Source organism: Oncorhynchus tshawytscha, linkage group LG05, assembly GCF_018296145.1.
Source record: "Oncorhynchus tshawytscha isolate Ot180627B linkage group LG05, Otsh_v2.0, whole genome shotgun sequence".
In the NCBI taxonomy this organism is placed as follows: Eukaryota; Metazoa; Chordata; class Actinopteri; order Salmoniformes; family Salmonidae; genus Oncorhynchus; species Oncorhynchus tshawytscha.
The window spans coordinates 68063430-68088584 of NC_056433.1; the positions used below are offsets into that span (position 1 = coordinate 68063430).

The window sequence follows — 25155 nt, forward strand, 5'->3', positions numbered from 1 at the left end:
TTTGTCACTTCTAGGTTAGACTACTGCAATGCTCTACTTTCCGGCTACCCGGATAAAGCAGTAAATAAACTTCAGTTAGTGCTAAATACGGCTGCTAGAATCCTGACTAGAACCCAAAAATTTGATCATATTACTCCAGTGCTAGCCTCCCTACACTGGCTTCCTGTCAAGGCAAGGGCTGATTTCAAGATTTTACTGCTAACCTACAAAGCATTACATGGGCTTGCTCCTACCTATCTCTCTGATTTGGTCCTGCCGTACATACCTACAAGTACGCTACGGTCACAAGACGCAGGCCTCCTAATTGTCCCTAGAATTTCTAAGCAAACAGCTGGAGGCAGGGCTTTCTCCTATAGAGCTCAATTTTTATGGAATGGTCTGCCTACCCATGTAAGAGACGCAAACTCGGTCTCAACCTTTAAGTCTTTACTGAAGACTCATCTCTTCAGTGGGTCATATGATTGAGTGTAGTCTGGCCCAGGAGTGGGAAGGTGAACGGAAAGACTTTGGAGCAACGAACCGCCCTTGCTGTCTCTGCCTGGCCGGTTCCCCTCTTTCCACTGGGATTCTCTGCCTCTAACCCTATTACAGGGGCTGAGTCACTGGCTTACTGGGGCTCTTTCATACCGTCCCTAGGAGGGGTGCGTCACTTGAGTGGGTTGAGTCACTGATGTGATCTTCCTGTCCGGGTTGGCGCCCCCCCCCCCCTTGGGTTGTGCCGTGGCGGAGATCTTTGTGGGCTATACTCGGCCTTGTCTCAGGATGGTAAGTTGGTGGTTGAAGATATCCCTCTAGTGGTGTGGGGGCTGTGCTTTGGCAAAGTGGGTGGGGTTATATCCTTCCTGTTTGGCCCTGTCCGGGGGTGTCCTCGGATGGGGCCACAGTGTCTCCTGACCCCTCCTGTCTCAGCCTCCAGTATTTATGCTGCAGTAGTTTATGTGTCGGGGGGCTAGGGTCAGTTTGTTATATATGGAGTACCTCTCCTGTCCTATTCGGTGTCCTGTGAATTTAAGTGTGCTCTCTCTAATTCTATCTTTCTCTCTTTCTTTCTCTCTCTCTGAGGACCTGAGCCCTAGTACCATGCCTCAGGACTACCTGACATGATGACTCCTTGCTGTCCCCAGTCCACCTGGCCGTGCTGCTGCTCCAGTTTCAACTGTTCTGCCTTATTATTATTTGACCATGCTGGTCATTTATGAACATTTGAACATCTTGGCCATGTTCTGTTATAATCTCCTCCCGGCACAGCCAGAAGAGGACTGGCCACCCCACATAGCCTGGATCCTCTCTAGGTTTCTTCCTAGGCTTTGGCCTTTCTAGGGATTTTTTCCTAGCCACCGTGCATCTACACCTGCATTGCTTGCTGTTTGGGGTTTTAGGCTGGGTTTCTGTACAGCACTTTTGTACATCAGCTGATGTAAGAAGGGCTATATAAATACATTTGATTTGATTTGATTTAACATTTGAAATTTGATTTGGATTTGATTTGATGATCCGGAAAGGATTTGAACATTTATGGACTAGGCCGCACATCTGGGTTAAGTCAACATTCGGAGCCCCCTGATAGGAATCTAAAATAGAATGATGCTTTCATTTTGCTTCAGCCTGTATAAAATTGAAAATCAGATTACATAATATACCAAGTTATTGTACACATTTTTGGAGTGGTAGACAAGCATTATTGGTGTGTGTGCTGAAAATTCCCTGCCTCCGTGTTGTTCGCTGACGTAGTCAGTGGGTAACGTAAGCGAATACATTTCTGTATGAGAGCCAAGAAAGCTAATTATAGAAATCTGAGAAATAGAGCGTTTGGCCAAACGCAGGGCTATTTCTGCATGGCGCGTTTCAGACGCGGGTAGGCTTGGTCATTATTAATTTCTCGAGCGAGGACAAAAGGCCAGCCGATTGAAATTCAGGGGATAAGCTTGACCAGCGATATACAGTGGGGCAAAAAAGTATTTAGTCAGCCACCAATTGTGCAAGTTCTCCCACTTAAAAAGATGAGAGAGACCTGTCATTTTCATCATAGGTACACTTCAACCATGACAGACAAAATGAGAGAAAAAAAATCCAGAAAATCACATTGTAGGATTTTTTATGAATTTATTTGCAAATTTTGGTGGAAAATAAGTATTTGGTCAATAACAAAAGTTTATCTCAATACTTTGTTATATACCCTTTGTTGGCAATGACAGAGGTCAAACGTTTTCTGTAAGTCTTCACAAGGTTTTCACACACTGTTGCTGGTATTTTGGCCCATTCCTCCATGCAGATCTCCTCTAGAGCAGTGATGTTTTGGGGCTGTTGCTAGGCAACATGGACTTTCAACTCTCTCCAAAGATTTTCTATGGGGTTGAGATCTGGAGACTGGCTAGGCCACTCCAGGACCTTGAAATGCTTCTTACGAAGCCACTCCTTCGTTGCCCGGGCAGTGTGTTTGGGATCATTGTCATGCTGAAAGACCCAGCCACGTTTCATCTTCAATGCCCTTGCTGATGGAAGGAGGTTTTCACTCAAAATCTCACGATAAAAGGCCCCATTCATTCTTTCCTTTACACGGACCAGTCGTCCTGGTCCCTTTGCAGAAAAACAGCCCCAAAGCATGATGTTTCCACCCCCATGCTTCACAGTAGGTATGGTGTTCTTTGGATGCAACTCAGCATTCTTTGTCCTCCAAACACAACGAGTTGAGTTTTTACCAAAAAGTTATATTTTGGTTTCATCTGACCATTTGACATTCTCCCAATCTTCTTCTGGCTCATCCAAATGCTCTCTAGCAAACTTCAGACGGGCCTGGACATGTACTGGCTTAAGCAGGGGGACACGTCTGGCACTGCAGGATTTGAGTCCCTGGCGGCGTAGTGTGTTACTGATGGTAGGCTTTGTTACTTTGGTCCCAGCTCTCTGCAGGTCATTCACTAGGTCCCCCCGTGTGGTTTTGGGATTTTTGCTCACCGTTCTTGTGATCATTTTGACCCCACGTGGTGAGATCTTGCGTGGAGCCCCAGATCGAGGGAGATTATCAGTGGTCTTGTATGTCTTCCATTTCCTAATAATTGCTCCCACAGTTGATTTCTTCAAACCAAGCTGCTTACCTATTGCAGATTCAGTCTTCCCAGCCTGGTGTAGGTCTACAATTTTGTTTCTGGTGTCCTTTGACAGCTCTTTGGTCTTGGCCATAATGGAGTTTGGAGTGCGACTGTTTGAGGTTGTGGACACGTTCATGAAGAATTATTCAGGTCACACTCAAGTCATTACTTATGATATCCAGACGGATATCAATGTCTTATCCAATTGAACTAATAAGTGTAAATCTGGCAATTTACATTCTGAAATAGATACTTTAAATAATATCCAAATTGATGAGTTTTCTAAATAAGACATTGTAAACTTTTTCCAAACTAACCTAGATGAAGCAACTTCTCAGGTTAATTAAAGTGTAATTCCCAAATAGCCTATTCAGGTCTGATTTATCATTAAATTGAACAAATCAGTCAAATTTGTTTTTTGCAAAACCCTTCAGTAACCAGTACTGACAGAAGCCCCACCCCAGCGGGAATCCCATGTGGCTTCGGCCTTATAAGGAGAAGTGCACCAGTGTTGAATGTTTCCAACATTAGATCTACTGTTTACACTTATGATATCCAATCAATGGAGATTGTATGGATTATTGTCTCATTCAATTTAATAAGTTAAATTGTTGAACATAACTTAATGTTCTTCCAATCAAATTAGATACTTTTAAACTTCTCATACTAACCTAGATGAAGCAACTTCTCAGGTTAATTAAAGTGTAATGCCCAGATAGCCTACCCAGGTAGGATTAATCATCGGCATTGATTAATTAATTCAATTTGCTTTTGCAAATTCATTCACGTCCAACTTCCACATTACTGGTACGGTACTGATGGTTCGTCCACATCTATAAATAGATTAAACTTGTCTTTGCAGCTTCCAATGAATTCCAAACCCAAACTTTGAAAAAAATAGGACATTTTTCCTCTAAATTTTTCTAATAATGTGCAAGCTATCAAAGGAGCTGGTCACTACTCCTCTGATAATTAGTGAACCTCCACCAATAAAAGGATTGATCTCTGACCTCAGCAGCGATACCAACCCTAATTATGCCATTAGCGAAAAAACAGCCGAAATTGCGAACGCTCTCCAAAATCACCATCAAACACAGGCTTTGTGACGGTTCTCCCCACTTTTGCACTGATGTATCACCATGAAAATGTGACATCGGTCCAATACCACAGTGCACAGCTTAAGCACGTGCCAGACATGGCTAACATGAGGGGACAGGTGGAGAGAACTGAGCAACTATTGACAAAAGCAGGAAATGAAAACATTCTGCTAGTCGAGGAACTGCGTTTGAAATCTGAACAATTAAAAATAATTGCAAATACTTATGACGATGAATGAGCACAAACTCTTCAACAAAATCATTGTCTCCAGGAACAACTCGATTAACCAAAACTAAATATGATGTAGTCCACTCCAAACTAGAAGAATCTGTTGAGTTATCTACAAACAGAAGTGCGCAATTTCATAAATTGCAGGCAGTTTTGTTGAACGTTACTCAGAGTAACACGGTTCTACTCTAAATTCTGCAAAGCAAAGACAATCAATTGATGGACACAATGACTAAGTTGGATGACAAATCAGCAGGACTCATTGAAGTCGCTGAACAAATTAATGATGAGAGAACTCGGGTGATGAAGATGGAAATCTTGATTTCTAAGCAAGAGGAAGAAATCTCTTCACTGAATCTCTCGCTCCGTACTCAAGACCTCTATCTGCAAACCATGACAGATAAGTTTGAGACCGAAAGGAGCAAGTGCGACACTCACGTGTCCAAAATCAGTACTCTAAGCGCTCAAGTGGACTGCAATGCAGCAGAATACCACCCTTAGGTACCATCTGGAGGAAATCCAGAATGGTCACGCTCTACAGCGTGACTATCCATCCAAGCAACCGGAGCCCGGTACTCAAAGGAGTGAAGACGATAGGTTTCAGACATTGCCTCCATTAAGTATCCCTCGGTCTTCTCCTCTTGGCCATTCGGCACTGAGTAATATGGCACCTCTTGGCCAACAAAGACTTCTCCTCTTGGCCTTTCGGCCCCACTTTCCCCACAGGATGAAGCCAACCCTCTCCGCCCGCATGACGAGGAAGACCTTGACAAACTCGTCAAGGTATTTGACCCCGTCAGCAAAACGATACTGAAACATTCCTAGCTGACATAGAGGACGTGTTGGATGGCTACCCGAACGCTACGAGTTCTGACAGGGTTTACCTGTCGAATAGACACGTGACGAGATTCATTCATCTACAACAGCAACACGTGCTAAATGACTACGCTAAACTTGCCACAGCTTTGAAATTAGAATTCAGGGCTTCTGCAACTCGCAAACACGATAGCTCACTGGCAAACACGGTCAAACAAGCTCGGAATGAACACCTACAAGCTATCATAGGCTTCGTTCAGCTTACTTTGGCCTACTCACTGAAACGGGCATGGAAGACCTGTTACCATTTAAACAAATGTTCCTGTCAAACATGTATCCCACCTTCATTACCTACTTGGGCCCTGCAGCCCACGTTGGCTTGCCTATCTTACAACTCAGAGGGCTTGCAAGCACAGCTTTTGAGGCATCAAAAGCTCGCAACTCTAAGAGCCCTGACCACTCGGTTTTGAAGTTTGACCAGGAGCACTCACTGCAGTTAGAGTGTGCATTATCAGGTATTGGAGCGTTGAGAGATGACGCACAACAACAGTTTCTACCACGAAACCATGATTCCAATAACCTCTGCGGTCTAAATAACTGTAAAGTACGTCGCCATCAAAACGACTACCGCTACAATCGACCTGTTCACTACATTCCTGCACCCAACCCACACAAAGTGTCAGAGGACAACGGTAACAAAAGGCTGAAGGATGATCCAAACGTAGACCAATGTTCTCCAGAAGTTCCACTACATGAAGAACTAAAGCGAGAAACATTTGAGAAAATGGAAAAAGATAAGTCACAAGGACTAGGCGGGGAATTACCGGACACCAGGTCCGCAGGAATTAACACCCATAGCAAGGACGTTAAAATTCTAATCTCTCCCGCTCAAGTCTTCAAGTCTCCAGATCTCAACCCCATAGAAAATCTTTGGAGGGAGTTGAAAGTCTGTGTTGCCCAGCAACAGCCCCAAAACATCACTGCTCTAGAGGAGATCTGCATGGAGGAATGGGCCAAAATTCCAGCAACAGTGTGTGAAAACCTTGTGAAGACTTACAGAAAATGTTTGACATCTGCAATTGCCAACAAAGGGTATATAACAAAGTATTGAGATAAACTTCGAGACTACGGACAACACCGTACGAGGCCGCCAGAGCATAAATCAAATCTAGTTGTAAACTCCCCTTTGAGAACAGTAAGGAGCAGACAGGCCCCTAGACTGGGATTGTCTTAGAGCATATCTAAGATAGTACTGAGGTGTACCACACTGGTCGTAAAGGAAGTCCAGTGGACTTGTCCACCTAAAAAACAAATGGCAACAATAATAATTCCTTGCCATGTGTAGTAGTCACTTCAAGACAACTAGTAGAATGCTCGAATCATGTATTCCTGTAGGATAACATTTCAGAATAAATCGGTAGGACAACTGGACCCCTTGAGTACCAGTACCAATACCACATTCAGTCCAGCAACACTCAGTAAGAGGATTAGTAACCTCACGAGTTAAATTGCTATTGATAATAGCAACATAGGAGTCACTCAGAGTGCAACACGGGAAGGGAATCTCCATTGCACTCTTCCAATGGTTAACACACATGTCACTAATAAAGAGAACCCTCCGTTCAGGAGAAAAGTTATTAGAGTCATGAACCACGATCACACCACGTACGACTGGTCTAATACTTCCGTCATGAGGTTAGCTCATCCGTGGATAACATAGCAATGAAGTAGACTTCTTCATACCTACCTCCACTACAATAGTGGAAGACAGTGACTGGTAGTAAAACTACTACAGACTCCCTCGACACCAATTCTGACTGACCTCCAGGCATTGAACTGAAAATTACCTGACTATGTCAGACTCATTCTGAACAAGTTGTAATCTGCCAGGATACTTAGTTTCCTTCTCTTGACATGTGTGCTTGCGTAAGCATAAACGCACATGCACAACTGAACATCCAATTAGGATTTATGCTAGGATCACTTAAGGGTCCGAGCAAAATACCAGCCTTAGTAAAGTTGAACATTTATTTTGAGGCCTTTAACTCTACAGCTACAGCACACACCAGTTTTCTTCTCAGAAGTCCATAGGTCATCCCTGTAGACTGCCCAAAACTAGTGCCTTACCGCTGTAGACTTATCATATAGTTATTAACTTAGGATAGTACCCTAAGCAACACCCCGCAAATTAGGAAAGCCCTAGATATGACATTAGACAATGCCAGGATAGGGTCATTTTGCCAAGACCACGGACGTAGATAGAATACAGTCCAATTAGATGATTAAGGGGGCAAAACTATATTTTGTTTTGTTTATGCTTTCATTCATTTTGTTTCATTTTCTTCGGCACATAGAAAGTGATAGAGCCATAAACAACTTCCCCATACAACCATCAGTTAGTGCCACAACGCCGCTCATTTGGGAGGAAATGTAATTTTATGAGTGTGTGTGAGTTGTTAACATCTGCTGAAGTTACTGCCCAGATCTTCCAGTCTGGACGACCAGACGACGGGTCCGGAACGGTGATCCCAATCTGGACATCTGCTGCCGAGCCATGGAGCGGACTTCTTCATTTGCAGACACCCTACCCGAGTCGACCACCAGATGGGGACCACAAAGATGGTCCACAACCAGGACAACCCACGGTCATTTTTATGTTGGTTTGCAACATGCAGGTTAATCGCAAAATTGAACCCAACATGGGGGGACTGTCATGACGTTGGCCTGGGGGATAGGTTTATGACAGTCATAAATACCTCTTCCCCCCTTTTTCATCTCTCTACCCTACTGAGGTTACATTTGCAAAACCCTTGGTTAACATAGAGATTCGGGGAACATCAGAAGGTGGAGGGAAATGAACTATATTCTGGTAATCCGAACAATTGAACATATGCGGTGGTACTTAATGAATATGATGTCAGTTCGGTTGTCATCTGAGACATTCTCATCAATGATAAGATGACATAAACTCTACAGTGGAAAGTCTACACATCAGAGTTATCGGATTCACATGGAATTGTTGATCAATTTAAATGTTTGAATATGAAATTATTTGTGATGGGATGAAATGTGATTTTAGCTTCTAAAATGTGAGATGTGAGTTTTCATAAGATATTGCTGCTCACTCAGTGGCCCACCCACGTGAAGAGACAGAGGTTGTAATCTATGAAACACACCCCTTTTCTCCCTTCCTATATAAAGCATTGATGACAACATAACTTCCTGTTCCAGGAATGTAGGACGACGGTCCTATGTCAGAATGGTTCAGATAATAACTACAGAACGAAGCCAACATCAGCGTGAGCTTTGGTTGTGAATGGTATGAACTTTGAACTCTTATTCACTGCAGAAGTGATATCTCCTAGCCATTGAGTTAGCAACCGCAGCTGCAAACGCAGGTTAGGAAGGAACAGACAGAGTAATCCCGTCTACCACACAACGACATTACTACAACGTATCCAATTGACCACCAGAGACATTCTTCAAAGGACAAAGGACTCGGTTTGACAACACGGCCTTTCATCTACCATCAACCTACTGATGCACAGCTCAGAGTAAATATTTATTGCATTTTCCTTTTCCAAATGGGCGGTATTTTAGAATGCATAAGATACTGTATTTACGATAGCACAGGTTTTTCCCTTTGTTCCTCAGTCTCCCGCTCTTTCACTCAACCCATCCCCTTTTCCTTTGTGTAACAAGCTGTCATATCTGTTCCGCCTGCTAGGGACGTTTTCCTTTATGACGTAATTTGTAATCAAGTTATGATTAATTGTGTGTATGTGTAATTAGTTAGGTATTTAGTAAATAAATAATTAAACCCAATTTTGTATTGCTGATTCAACTTGTTAGCCAGGGTTCGTGCAGATAAAAGAATTTACAACTTTCAGATGAGACTGAATTCAGGTGACGATTGATATGGACGGCTATTGATGTCAAATATTACTAGGTCTTTAAGAGTTTATTCGGAAGATAACAGCTCTATAAATATAATTTTGTGGTGCCCGACTCTCTAGTTAATTACATATACATGATTAGCTCAATCAGGTGATATTAATTATGGAGAAATTATTTTATAGAATAGCATGTCATATCACTTAATCCGGCATAGCCAAAGACACGACACTGTCAACATCAGAATTTTGTTAATTTTCATATGTTCCTCCTCAGACGTACCTGCCAGCCCACCTCAAAGCAACATGAGTTCCAGAATCTATCTTGGAGAATAATATAATATTTGAGCCAGTGGCCAGCATTGCTGCTCTATAATCAGCGCTCATGGACCATGGCAGCCGCCAGTTGGTGACAAGACTGGTGTAAGAAGACATGCTGGTGATCTGGTGTGATTGACTGTCCAGTTATAAGCAGAGTGAGAGATGAGGTCATGGTACAGTAAGAGCATCTCTATCTTTTTCCTATTGCGCACCTCTTAACCTTTCTACTGCAACAGAGAGAATGCATGGGAGGAGAAATGCATAGGAGTGATGCATGGGAGGAGAGATGCACGGGAGGAGAAATGCATGGGAGGAGAGATGTATGGGAGGAGAGATGCATGGGAGGAGAGATGCATGGGAGGAGAAATGCATGGGAGGAGAGATGCATGGGAGGAAAAATGCATGGGAGGAGAAATGCATGGGAGGAGAAATGCATGGGAGGAGAGATGCATGGGAGGAGAGATGTATGGACGGAGGCCAAAGTAGGGCTAAGTATACCTTTTTTTATTTCACCTTTATTTAACCAGGTAAGCTAGTTGAGAACAAGTTCTCATTTACAACTGCGACCTGGGCAAGATAAAGCAAAGCAGTGCAACACAAACAACAATACAGAGTTACACATGGAATAAACAATAACACAATAGAAAAAAAGTCTATATACAGTGTGTGTAAATGGCGAGAGGAGGTAAGGCAATAAATAGGCCATAGTAGCGAAGTAATTACAATTTTGCAAATTAACACTGGAGTGATAGATATGCAGATGATGATGTGCAAGTAGAAATACTGGTGTGCAAAAGAGCAAAAAAGTAAATAAAAACAATATGGGGATGAGGTAGGTAGATTGGATGGGCTATTAACAGATGGGCTGTGTACAGCTGCAGCGATCCAGTAGCTGATCAGTTAACTGATGTTTAAAGTTAGTGAGGGAGATATAAGTCTCCAACTTCAGCGATTTTTGCAATTCGTTCCAGTCATTGGCAGCAGAGAACTGTAAGGAAAGCCGGCCAAAGGAGGTGTTGGCTTTGGGGATGACCAGTGAGATATACAGTGGGGAGAACAAGTATTTGATAACCTTCAAAATCTGCAGTGTTTCCTACTTACAAAGCATGTAGAGGTCTGTCATTTTTATCATAGGTACACTTCAACTGTGAGAGATGGAATCTAAAACAAAAATCCAGAAAATCACATCAAATCAAATCAAATTGTATGATTTTTAAGTAATTAATTTGCATGTTATTACATGACATAAGTATTTGAAACATCAGAAAAGCAGAACTTAATATTTGTTACAGATAACTTTTTTTGCAATTACAGCGATCATACGTTTCCTGTAGGTCTTGACCAGGTTTGCACATACTACAGCAGGGATTTTGGCCCACTCACCCATACAGACCTTCTCCAGATCCTTCGTTTCGGGGCTGTCGCTGGGCAATACGGACTTTCAGCTCCCTCCAAAGATTTTCTATTGGGTTCAGGTCTGGAGACTGGCTAGGCCACTCCAGGACCTTGAGATGCTTCTTACGGAGCCACTCCTTAGTTGACCTGGCTGTGTGTTTTGGGTCATTGTCATGCTGGAAGACCCAGCCACGACCCATCTTCAATGCTCTTACTGAGGGAAGGAGGTTGTTGGCCAAGATCTCACGATACATGGCCCCATCCATCCTCCCCTCAATACGGAGCAGTCGTCCTGTCCCCTTTGCAGAAAAGCATCCCCAAAGAACGATGTTTCCACCTCCATGCTTCACGGTTGGGATGGTGTTCTTGGGGTTGTACTCATCCTTCTTCTTTCTCCAAACATGGCGAGTGGAGTTTAGACCAAAAAGCTCTATTTTTGTCTCATCAGACCACATTCCTCCTCTGGATCATCCAGATGGTCATTGGCAAACTTCAGACGGGCCTGGACATGCGCTGGCTTGAGCAGGGGGACCTTGCGTGCGCTGCAGGATTTTACTCCATGACGGCGTAGTGTGTTACTAATGGTTTTCTTTGAGACTGTGGTCCCAGCTCTCTTCAGGTCATTTACCAGGTCCTGTCGTGTAGTTCTGGCCTGATCCCTCACCTTCCTCATGATCATTGATGCCCCACGAGGTGAGATCTTGCATGGAGCCCCAGACCGAGGGTGATTGACTGTCATCTTGAACTTCTTCCATTTTCTAATAATTGTGCCAACAGTTGTTGCCTTCTCACCAAGCTGCTTGCCTATTGTCCTGTAGCCCATCCCAGCCTTGTGCAGGTCTACAATTGGTCTTGGCCATTGTGGAGAGGTTGGAGTCTTTGATTGAGTGTGTGGACAGGTGTCTTTTATACAGGTAATGAGTTCAAACAGGTGCAGTTAATACAGGTAATGAGTGGAGAACAGGAGGGCTTGTTAAAGAAAAACTAACAGGTCTGTCACGATCGTCGTAAGAAGCGGACCAAAGCGCAGGGTGGTGTGAATGCATCATTTAATAGATGACAAAAAACACGAAGTAAACTGTACAAAAACAATAAACAAATAACGACCGTGAAGCTATCATAAGAACTGTGCTGACACAAGCAACTAACATAGACAATCACCCACAAACAAACAGTGAAACCCAGGCTACCTAAGTATGATTCTCAATCAGAGACAACTAATGACACCTGCCTCTGATTGAGAACCATACTAGGCCGAAACATAGAAATCCCAAAATCATAGAAAAACAAACATAGACTGCCCACCCCAACTCACGCCCTGACCATACTAAATAACGACAAAACAAAGGAAATAAAGGTCAGAACGTGGCAAGGTCTGTGAGAGCAGGAATTCTTACTGGTTGGTAGGTGATCAAATACTTATGTCATGCGATAAAATGCAAATTAATTACTTAAAAATCATACAATGTGATGATATCTGGATTTTTGTTTTAGATTCCGTCTCTCACAGTTGAAGTGTACCTATGATAAAATGTACCGACATCTACATGCTTTGTAAGTAGGAAAACCTGCAAAATCGGCAGTGTATCAAATACTTGTTCTCCCCACTGTACCTGCTGGAGCGCGTGCTACGGGTGGGTGTTGTTATCGTGACCAGTGAGCTGAGGTAAGGTAGAGCTTTACCTAGCATAGACTTATAGATGACCTGGAGCCAGTGGGTCTGGCGACGAATATGTAGTGAGGGCTAGCCGACGAGAGCATACAGGTCGCAGTGGTGGGTGGTATATGGGGCTTTGGTGCCCAAACGGATGGCACTGTGATAGACTGCATCCAGCTTGTTGAGTAGAGTTTTGGAGGCTATTTCGTAAATGACATTGCCGAAGTCGAGAATCGGTAGGATCATCGACCTAAGGTGCTTTGCAGTGCTCTGAAGCATGGAGTGAATAGAGGCCTAAGAGATGGAAGGAGAGCTAAGGTGCATCGACAGAGGAGGGCTAAGGTGCATCGACAGAGGAGGGCTAAGGTGCATCGACAGAGGAGGGCTAAGGTGCATCGACAGAGGGAGCCGAGGGCTGATGAGAACTGAGGAGGGCTAAGGTGCATCACTGAGCTCCACAGTGCAAACAGCTGCTGGAACAAAGGGCCTTTCAGACCCTGGCAGCTGTGTGGACTGGAAAGTCGTTTTGGATGATCACGACAAATATTACACTGCAGCTCGTGGGGCTAGTGCCATCTCTTTTTGATTTGTTGGACCCTTTCCCAATGCCCCCCTTCCCCTTTCATAAGTGGAGGTAAACTCTATCCCTCCATTCTCCACTATAGGCCAAATTCCATATCAAAGGGAAGCTAAATGACATGATATAATTCAGAGCGTTCAGGCCAGAGCTAAACGGTGTTGCGACCACACAGAGTACAGAGTGGAAACAGGTTGTGGTCTTGAGCAAGAAGAGTGAAATGAGAGAAAGTGCTGAAGTGTTTTTGCTTCCTTCCGGAGTTTAGATTGATGGTTGAGACACAGTGGGTTCAGAAGCACGTTCATTAGGCCTAATTGTTTCCAGGAGACAAAAAGAACTGGCCTAGCCTATCATGAAAGTGTCAAATCAACCAGTCTAAGGGTTATTGCATCGGTCTGGACTATGGATTCAAACCAATAACTGTTTACCAATGGCTACATTATGAATGGACAAAGCCTTCGATCACGTGACACCATGAATTCCTATGTTTATTTTATTTATTTAGCAAGGCAAGTCAGTTAAGAACAATTTTTTATTATAATGGTGGCCTACCAAAGGGCAAAATTCCTCCCGTGGGGACGGGGGCTGGGATTTAAAAAAATAAAAAATCACATTTTAAAAATATAGGACAAAACACATCAAGACAATAGAGACAACACAACACTAAATAAAGAGAGACCTAAGACAACAACATAGCATGGCAGCAGCATGACAACACAACATGGTAGCAGCACAACATGGTTGCAGCACAAAACATGGTACAAACATTATTGGGCACAGACAACAGCACAAAGGGCAAGAAGGTAGAGACAACAATACATCACACAAAGCAGCCACAACTCTCAGTAAGAGTGTTCATGATTGAGTCTTTCAATTCAGAAATGGAGATATAACTGTTCAGTTGAGTGTTTGTTGCAGCTCGATCCAGTTGCTAGCTGCAGCAAACTGAAAAGACGAGCGACCAGAGATGTGTGTGCTTTGAGGACCTTTAACAGAATGTGAATGGCAGAACAGGTGTTGTATGTGGAGGATGAGGGCTGCAGTAGATATCTCAGATAGGGGGGAGTGAGGCCTAAGAGGGTTTTATAAATAAGCATCAACCAGTGGGTCTTGCGACAGGTATACAGAGATAGATAGTAAACGGAGAGTATAGACTGCAGTGACTTGTCCTATAAGGAGCATTGGTGGCAAATCTGAAGGCCGAATGGTAAAGAACATCTTGCCGCTCGAGAGCATCCTTACCTGCTGATCTATAAATTACATCTCCGTAATCTAGCATGGGTAGGATGGTCATCTGAATCAGGGTTAGTTTGGCAGCTGGGGTGAAAGAGGAGCGATTACGATAGAGGAAACCAAGTCTAGATTTAACTTTAGCCTGCAGCTTTGATATGTGCTGAGAGAAGGACAGTGTACCGTCTAGCCATACTCCCAAGTACTTGTATGAGGTGACTACCTCAAGCTCTAAACCCTCAGAGGTAGTAATCACACCTGTAGGGAGAGGGGCATTCTTCCAAACCACATGACCTTGTTTTGGAGGTGTTCCGAACAAAGTTAAGGCTATGTGAAGACTCAATAGCGCATTGAAGCCAAATTAAGTCAGTTAAGATGGCATCTCATGGAGACATAACATGCGCAGTTTGAGCTACTCCAGGAAGTGGCGTTGCAGGCTAGCTAGGAGATGAGGGAAGACTGACTGCATCGCTTCTTGTTTTTATAAGAAACATTAATGTGTTGGAAATTCCACATTGTTTTCATGGTCAACTTACACAAAGCACTGACACACACACACTTACCCCACCAGGCATGCCACCAGTAGGCTGGACACATGAACTTTTTAAAAAACAATGTTTTTTTCTGATAAAAACTAGTTCATTGCATCCGCCGTGGAGCCCAGTCTCATAATATTACCATCTGTCCCAACTGCTTGCCGTAGTTTTGAAGTAATCACGAAAAAACTGGCTTTATTTTAAGACATTTTTCACTCTGCCAGCTCATATTAGTTCTATTGAGGTTTAGGTTTCAAAAAACAAATATAGCACTTTTGTGTGTATATACTGACATGTGTATATACTGATTTTTCCATTCACTATAATGGGGGATCCTGTTTGCTGCTAACAATGCCTACAGTACCACGGTCGGCCTTGAACTACCGCAACTTCAATGAGTCGTTCTCCTGATTCAAACTGATGCAAGAAACTGACTGACTTTTTGTTGCTGCAACAGTAGGATCACCTCATGTGACTTCTCTTTTAACTCTAGCCGTCCGTCCAAGCAGAGCTTCCATTTCACTCCAAGCTGGTCTGGAAAACCCATTAGAGACACTGCAGACCCCAGACTGAACATAATAAGTAGCTATTAGGTACTCTACACTATTGCAGCGTAGGAGGGACCGTAAATGCAACATGGTTTCCAAAGCGCAGCAGCCTTATCCTGAATCCAGGAAACCAGGCAGAATTGTTTACTTAAGCAATAAGGCACGAGGGGTGTGGTATATTGGCCATATACCACAAACACCCGAGGTGCCTTATTGCTATTATAAACTGGTTACCAACGTTATTAGAGCAGTAAAAATAAATGTTTTGTCATTCCCATGGTATACGGTCTAGTATAGCACGGCTGTCAGCCAATCAGCATTCAGGGTTTAAGATAAACTGAGATTAATGAATTTAGTACTGTGGTCGTATGTAGCAAGCATCTAGGAGTAGGAGTGCTGATCTAGGATTAGTCCCCCAACCATGTAAACTTGTGAATTGTAATCTAAAAGGCAAAACTGATTCTAGCACTCCTATACTGAGATACTTGATACATATGGCCCCAAGTCACATCTAATGCAAAATTATTACAATTATTAATCAAAAGTGTTAAAAAGGGCTATTATACAGTGGGGCAAAAAAGTATTTAGTCAGCCATCAATTGTGCAAGTTCTCCCACTTAAAAAGACGAGAGAGGCCTGTATGATGAAAATTACAGGCCTCTCTCATCTTTTTAAGTGGGAGAACTTGCACAATTGGTGGCTGACTAAATACTTTTTTTGCCCCACTGTAAGTCCCTCCTATCTAAAGGCTGTCTAATGAAGGATGTCCAGTGCTGGCCGCAAACCACCCAGAGACCAGTGACTTGCATGCTCTGCTACTCTTACGCCGGCTCAAGTATAAATCACCTATTAAATGCAGCTAATGTGTCTGAATGAGCATCTCCAACCACCTCTTCTCAGTTCCTTAGTCCATCTGGACAACTACCCATCCAGAGTTCTGTTTTTGCAATAGGACATTGAGAAGCTTCATAACCTAAAATTACACTAATCTGTCTGCTCTCATTTCAATAGTTCACTGAATGAAGTACACTCTTAGAAAAAAAAGGTGCTATCTAGAACCTAAAACGGTTCTGTGGTTGTAATTATAAGAACACTTTTTGGTTCAAGGTAGAACCCTTTTGGTTCCAGGTATAACCCTTTTGGGTTCTATGTAAAAACCCTTTCCACAGAGGGTTCTACATGGAACCAAAAAGGGTTATTCTATGGGGACAGCTGAAGAACACTTATGGAACCATTTTTTCGAAGAGTCCAGGCTGGCCTCCCGAGTAGCGCAGTGGTCTAGAGGTCCTGGTTCGAGTCCAGGCTCTGTCACATCCAGACACGACCGGGTGACCCAAGGGGTGGCGCACAATTGGCCCAGCGTCGTCCAGGTTAGGGGAGGGTTTGGCCGGCAGGGATGTCCTTGTCCCATTGCGCACTAGCGACTCGTATGGCAGACTGGGTGCAGTGCGCGCTGACACGGTCGCCAGGTGTAGGGTGTTTCCTCCAACACATTGGCTCGGCTGGCTTCCGGGTTAAGTGGGCATTGTGTCAAGAAGTAGTGCGGCTTGGCTGGGTTGTGTTTCGGAGGACGCACGGCTCTCCCAAGTCAATAAGAGAGTTGCAGCGATGGGACAAGACTGTAACTACCAATTGGATACCATGAAATTGGGGAGAAAAAGGGGTCAAATAATATTTTAAAAAAAATAATAATAATACATTTTTAAAAAGAGTGTAGGCTGGCTTGTTCAGTCTAAACAAAGTTATGTTTCTCAACTGCATAAGACACCGATGATGCAGAGTAACTACTGTTGTTTATAATAAACAATGTGCTTGTCCAGAAGAGACTAATCTTCCCTCCCCACATCTCCTCTTGTGGAAGTGAGACGCCACGTGTCAATGCAAGGGATGCACACTAGGGATGCATGTATTGACAAGCTGTCTCTCTCTCTCTGTCTGTGTGTGTGCATGCATGCCTGTGTGCATGCCTGTGTGGTGTACTCCTGTGTGGCTCAGTTGGTAGAGCATGGCACTTGCAATGCCAGGGTTGTGGGGTCAAACCCTGAGGGGAACAAGTACAAAAATGTATGTACTCACTACTGTAAGTTGCTTTGGAATGGAATGTAAATGTGTGTGTACGAACACATACTGATTACTTAATATAGTGACCGGGACTGACAAGCTACACACTCTCCCCAATCATATGTGCACTCACCCCTGAGTAAGTCAATCCACCATATGCACACACAATCTCCTCAAACACAGAGCCAGACTCTCTGCTCATACACTTGAATGTCATCAGCATGTGTGATCTATATGAGTGAGTCACAACAACTGAGTACATATCAACATGCATATTCCCTGGTCCTGCTTTTCTTTCTCTCTGAGTCAGTTCAGTTATTCACTGATATTGAGACTGAGGGCATGCTTAGGTTTGATTTGATATCATGCTCAGCCTCACCTTGTGTGTTTTATTCACCTCACCTAAGGCATACAGGTCTCTCACCCGTCTCCCTACTTCTGACACCATGGAATAGGTACAAGCCCTTAACTCGGCTACTAAACACAGGCACAAGACCAGATATCAAATATATAGCTATTAAAAATGTGCACAACACTACAGCCGCCATCAAGCTTAACATAGCCTATCATGCCCCAGACTCTGCCTACCTTGCCCTACAAGGCTGCCAAACAACAATCCTCCTAGGAAAACTCTAAAGCAAGTATTTAGAAAGCAATTCAAATCGCTTTCTGACACAGATCTGTAATCTAAAGCTTTTTTTCAGCTCATGTTTTATAACTACATTAATTATGACTTTTCCCATATCAGACAAACTACTGTATAAATCTGCTATTCTTTCATCATAACAAGGCAAACAGTTATATCTACTTTTACCAAGTCAATAACAGTATTATAATGATTCAAAGGTTTCTGAAAACGGCTCCTAAAATGACAGAGAACTCAAACTAAAGGAAGATAGGTTCATACTGCAAATGTCTAAATCATTATGGTACAAAAAAAATGCACATCCTTTCAGAAATTGCTGTAGACAGTTTGGTATCATGCTTTTCTTTCACATCAGTGATGCCACACTGGAACACAACTTGAAGTTGTTTAAGGCAGAGATACAAAACAAAACCATACAGCAAAGTGATGTTCAGCACTAAGGTGTGATATCTGGTTATGGCAGGTCAGTTGTGTAAGGTTAAAGTTCCTTCCCACCTCTGACCATGTTGTCTACATCAAAGGTTGCACAAATAAATAGCCTAATACATAAGCCTGCATTACTATGTTTACTATTTACAATGTTATAATAAATTATTGAAATAAATTATCCAATGTGAATATTTATTGATTTAGTTAGTTATAAACAGTTATAAACCAGTTGCATATTAAAAGCAACAATGCTGACACTAATTGAGGGGTGATGGGTAGCTGTAGGTGTGCGCAAGGACCATGCAACTGGCCATGCGTGTTTGGTTTTGAGAGCTTGACAGCTTCAATATACTCAGAATCTTACGATTGCAAATATCTTTTGGGATAGTTGTTCAGTCAGGAAAGCATAGGACGTCATTAAAGTTGATAAGAGGGAAAACAAAATGCTGAAGTTCATCACGGTTTATCCGAAGAACTATTGTGTGCGCATTGGAAGAACATGTCAAAACAAAAGCCAATGCACGTTTTGTTTGTTCTGTCACTTGCAACAATACAGCCTATCACAGAATATCAGACATATTCTGCTGGCCGACAGGGATGTTCATATTCTGTGCCCTATTTTGCATCCTTGCAGTGCGGGGTTGTGAGCAGGGGACACAGCAATTATTTATCCCAGAGATGTTCAGTGAAAGATGCAGATGATAAACACATAAATTATTTTCATAAAACAATTACTATGTAGGCCTAATGTAACTTTTCTTTCTGTACGCTAGTATAACATGTTTCACAACGTTTAACGCTTAAAGAAGAACTCTGACGTACCATGCAGAATATCCAGAAATCTCAAAGTAAACTTTGTTGTAAATTGTAGCTTGCTTGCCTTGCATTGGTTCGAATGGATGCGATATGTATCCTTTCCTGGAAAACCCCCTCCGCGTCCTTGGAAAACAACGTTAGATGTCAGGTTACAGAATTTGCCGAGTTTATGAATAGTGAGTCAACTACTATTGCTTAAACGTTTTAAATACCTATCTCCGTTTTCACGAGGCACTTCATTTTGAGGGTTGGTCTTGTGGTGGGAGGAGGCTGCGAGGTAAACTAGCTAGCTACATAAATCAACAGATTGGTTTTCATTGGAGAAGAGCAGACAGTTGCTGCTGTCATTCCAGTGAAATTATAATTATGGTTCAAACAGATTGCACATTACGACTTTAGGCAAACACAGTATAGGCTAATTGAACTATGAAAATAATTAAATAGTATTGTTATTATTGGGTTTAATAATGATTAATAAGTCATATTAAAATGATAATGTTTGGTTCTCTTTATAAGCAGCATTTTCCAATGTTGTTATCGTTGTTTTATTTTTTTTAACTCAACACATAATAAGTCATTAGTTGTAATGACTTCCCCCTCAGGAAGTTGAAAAGGTTTGGCATGGGCTCTCAAATCCTCAAAAAGTTATACAGCTGTGGTATGGCAACAGCACCGCCCTCGGCTGCATGGCCCTACAGAGGGTGGTGCGGACAGCCCAGTCTGTAACTTTCACACTCACATATAAGTGAACTTGTCTCAAAACTTTTGATCTCAAAACTTTTGGTCCCCTAAAATAGTGGACTTTGTACAAAATGTGCTGTAATTTTGAAACCTTTCACCTAATATGGATGACAATGCCCACAAATTAAAGCTGACAGTCTGCACTTAAACCTCATAGTCATAGTATCATTTCAAATCCAAAGTGCTGGAGTACCGAGCCAAAACAACACCAACAAATGTCACTGTCCCAATACTTTTGGCGCTCACTGTATATTTATTTTCCCTCATAGCAAGTCAGTTAAGAACAAATTCTTATTTTCAATGATGGCCTAGGAACAGTGGGTTAACTGCCTTGTTCATGGGCAGAACGACAGATTGTTACCTTGGGGATTCGATCTTGCAACCTTTCGGTTACAAGTACAAGTATATCCTGATGCCTAGTCACCTTACCCCTATACATTTTTACCTCTATAACTCCAGTATCCCTGCGCATTGTAAATATGTTATTGGAATTGACCCTGTTTATAGCTTCTTACTTTCTCGTGTTCTTCTTATTTCTTGAGTGTTTTTGTTCTACTTTATTATTTTTTTGTGCTGCATTTACAGTTGAAGTTGAAAGTTTACATACACTTAGGTTGGAGTCATTAAAACTCGTTTTTCAACCACTCCACAAATTTATTGTTAACAAACTATAGTTTTGGCAAGTCGGTTAGGACATCTACTTTGTGCATGACACAAGTAATTTTTACAACAATTGTTTACAGACAGACTATTTCATTTATAACTCACTGTATCACAATTCCAGTGGGTCAGAAGTTTACATACATTAAGTTGACTGTGCCTTTAAACAGCTTGGAAAATTCCAGAAAATGATGTAATGGCTTTAGAAGCTTCTGATAGGCTAATTGACATAATTTGAGTCAATTGGAGGTGTACCTGTGGATGTATTTCAATGCCTACCTTCAAACCCAATGCATCTTTGCTTGACATCATGGGAAAATCAGAAGAAATCAGCCAAGACCTCAGAAAATAAATTGTAGACCTCCACAAGTCTGGTTCATCCTTGGGAGCAATTTCCAAATGCCTGAAGGTACCACGTTCATCTGTTTAAATAATAGTACGCAAGTATAAACACCATGGGACCACGCAGCCGAGATGCTTTCTGTCTCCTAGAGATGAACGTATTTTGGTGTGAAAAGTGAAAATCAATCCCAGAACAACAGCAAAGGACCTTGTGAAGATGCTGGAGGAAACAGGTACAAAAGTATCTATATACAAAGTCAAATTAGTCCTATATCAACATAACCTGAAAGGCCACTCAGCAAGGAAGAAGCCACTGCTCCAAAACCACCATAAAAAAGCCAGAGTACGGTTTGCAACTGCACATGGGGACAAAGATCGTACGTTTTGGAGAAATGTCCTCTCGTCTGATGAAACAAAAATAGAACTGTTTGGCCATAATGACCATCATTATGTTTGGAGGAAAAAGGGGGAGGCTTGCAAGCCCGAAGAACACCATCCCAACCGTGAAGCACGGAGGTGGCAGCATCATGTTGTGGGGGTGCTTTGCTGCAGGAGGGTCTGGTGCATTTCACAAAATAGATGGCATCATGAGGGATGAAAATTGTGTGGATATTTTGAAGCAACATCTCAGACATCAGTCAGGAAGTTAATGCTTGGTCGCAAATGGGTCTTCCAAATGGACAATGACCCCAAGCATACTTCCAAAGTTGTGGCAAAATGGCTTAAGGACAACAAAGTCAAGGTATTGGAGTGGCCATCACAAAACCCTGACCTCAATCCCATAGAACATTTGTAGGCAGAACTGAAAAAGTGTGTGTGAGCAAGGAGGCCTACAAACCTGACTCAGTTACACCAGCTCTGTCAGGAGGAATGGGCCAAAATTCACCCAACTTATTGTGGGAAGCTTGTGGAAGGCTACCCGAAAGGTTTGACCCAAGTTAAACAATTTAAAGGCAATGCTACCAAATACTAATTGAGTGTATATAAACTTCTGACCACTGGGAATGTGATGAAAGAAAATAAAGCTGAAATAAATCATTCTCTCTACTATTATTCTGACATTTCACATTCTTAAAATAAAGTGGTGATCCTAACTCACCTAAGACTGGGAAATTTTTACTAGGATTAAATGTCAGGAATTGTAATAATCTGAGTTGAAATGCATTTGGCTAAGGTGTATGTAAACTTCCGACTTTGTTGGGTTTGGAGCTTGCAAGAAAGGCATTTCACTGTCCTTGTGCTCTCCCTCAAGGTGTTGTTCCTTGGTTTTCTCTCTTCATGCCATTGATGAAGCCTACCAATGTCTACATGTTTATTACATGACTGTTGTATTAGCTTTGACTGGTCAAAAAAATATGAATCAACTGATTCTGTACAAAAAAAAGTTGGGACGAGTCAAATGTTCCATGTGCTCCCCTCCTCCCAGATAGCTATCATCTAGCAAGCATAAATCACTGTGTGTTTGTGTGTGTGTATATTGATATTATTAGCTGCATATATCTGTACCTACCTCGTCAAGTCGTCTCGTATCTCTGAACAAACAGATCTGTTTTGCTTTGATGTGATATCATCTCTCCACAGAGAGGGAGATGCTATATGGCAGGGTACAACACAAATGTCAGAGAGATGATTTGCCACTAATGAGCCGGTACCTGTGACAAGAGGGGAGGAAACTTTGTTTCGGAACACCTTGATGCCTTCACAACAACACTGATGTGCCGCTTCCGAGAGTTGACAAGCTAACGCTCAAAGGGCTCAAATCATTTTACGTCTCATACATATGTATGTATGTATGATGACAGTGAAAGGCCTGCTTATATTGTTGTATGTTTATTTGGTGTTCAATGTTTGGGCTGAGGGTAGGCCGACACCTCAGCAGAGAGAAAAATTAAGTGTGAATAAGGAAATAAAAATAGCATGATATCTTCTCATTCGGGGAAGTAAAAGTAGTACTATAGTTAGTAGCCTATTAGACAGCAGTAAAAAAATATATACATTGAGAATTGGATAAAAAGGGGCAGAGAGGCTGGGGTGAATTCTGTACATTTTAATATAAACCTGAAGAGTAAGGAAATACATAACCCCTGACCTCACAAAGAGTGATTATGTATTATGTGAGTTATGTATGAGCAACATGAAAAAGGCACCAAAAGTTGCCCATTGGACAATAGCTCACAGTCTGAATATAGTGAAAAAGTCAAGGACTAGCCAACATAATTGCACAGCATCTTCATCTTGTGCAGAGAAAGAAAATCCCAAATAATGACAGAGACTATTTATTGTTGATAGATATATCAGAATCACTTTATTCACCAAGTACATTTACCCGGATTTTAACTCCGTGAAGTGTTGCTGCCGGCAACAGACAAAATATGCAAACAGAATATAGACATCCACAAGTTAACAAAAACAGTAAACACACGAGCAGTGACAGTGGCTGTCAAATAATTTATGGAAACTAACAGTATATTAAATGCATGGTCCTTGCACGTCAGTTCTCCAGTTAGCCTTCGGCAGAGTAGTTTCTGCACCACACATAATGTAGGTAATACTGCCCTCGTGTGGCTGTTTCCAAATAGCACTCCTCCTGATTCATACAAAGATGCAGGCCAGCAATTTTTTCCTCATCCTTCTGTTGTCATTTCAGTACTGTATTGTCAGACAAATGCTCATGTATTTTGTGGTTATTCAAAGCGCTATTGGTAAGTTTGAATAAGTATTATTGGTGTATAGGAGGCACTTACAAAGAAACTTTGCTGTATGAACATGAATTACTTTCGATTCCCTATGAAACGCCATTGGCACATGTTGAGAGCAGTTCCTGACCTGTCCACATAGCATGGAAAGATCTTTATTTGAGTAATGTTCCCATTTACTGTAGAATACAAAATACAGTTCCAATACAAAATATTACATTACAAACATGATGAGATTCATTCCATAAGCTTTCTAGTGAGACAGCTGAAATCGCGCTCTCTCCTCTTACCTTTGCTAACAATTCCTGGTAAAAATAATTATTTTGTTACACCTTTATTTAACCAGGCTAGTTAATTAACACATTCATATTTACAATAACAAAAAGCCTGGCAAGAGGCAAAATGCCTACTGTGGGGACAGGGGATAACCATTTGTAGTTTCATGGTGGGTAGAAAAGGAGTTGGATGCAGTTGAATCAGTGAAGGTAACCTGTAATGGACTTTCCCCCCTTTTTTCCTTCTTCTGACCAGAGGGAGTGGGTGCTCTGTCACGTAACTTAGGTCAAGATCTGATTCTTTCTTTGTTCTTAGGAACAGGGCACCATTGAAAGGAGTGATTTCTGGGGTAGCGTTAAGTGTGGAGGTGGAGCATTGAAGTTGAAGATTCCTGATGTTTATGACGCCTGCCGTTTGGTGCGACGCAGACCTGATAGTGAGTGTGGGAGTGAAACAGAGGAGTCACAATATATTAGAGCTTTTCTGGTGAATCCACTGCTCTGTTTCAGGTGCAAATGTTTATGGTCATGCAGTGTATAGGAGGGAGATTCCAAGATGTGGGAAGTGTGCAGGACTCATGGGACAGATGATTGTGTAGTTTCGGTGGATAAAATGGTGTGTGTCAATCAACTGTAGGGGTGCATATGATGCTGGGGATTGGAAGTGTCCGGTGCGAGAGAGGCAGGTTGAGGTAGGTTGAGTCAGAGTAGTGCAGAAGGTGTCGTATGCTGAGGCAGTGAAGAAAGTAGAGGATGGGTCAAGGGTGAGGAATTCTGAGAGGATCCCTGTGAATAGTAGATCTGTGCCAGCACAGAGGGATAGACCAATGAGTGATATATGCTTCAGTAAGGTTGGCTTCTTAGCGTTCACAGCAAGGGTTATCAACTGTACCTCAGAAATGGAACGTAAATGACAGAAAATACACTACAAAAGTATGTGGATACCCCTATAAATTAGTGGATTAGACTATTTCAGCCACAATCGTTGCTGACAGGTACATACAAAAAAATAGAACACACAGCCATGAAATCTCCATAGACAAACATTGGAAGTAGAATGGCCTGTACTGAAGAGCTCAGTGACTTTCAACATGGCACCGT

At 42.3% G+C, this 25155-nt stretch overlaps 1 protein-coding gene across 1 annotated transcript in view; it reads right to left on the reverse strand.

Annotated features, from left to right (window-relative positions):
- The window catches only part of LOC112251175 (transforming growth factor beta receptor type 3-like), a 147020-nt gene extending 127430 nt beyond the window's left edge, over positions 1-19590 (reverse strand). The window contains exon 1 of the mRNA XM_024421980.2: positions 19347-19590. The gene's annotated coding sequence lies outside the window, so the exon portion shown is untranslated. The remainder of the gene's footprint in view (positions 1-19346) is intronic.
- Positions 19591-25155: the final 5565 nt, after the last annotated feature.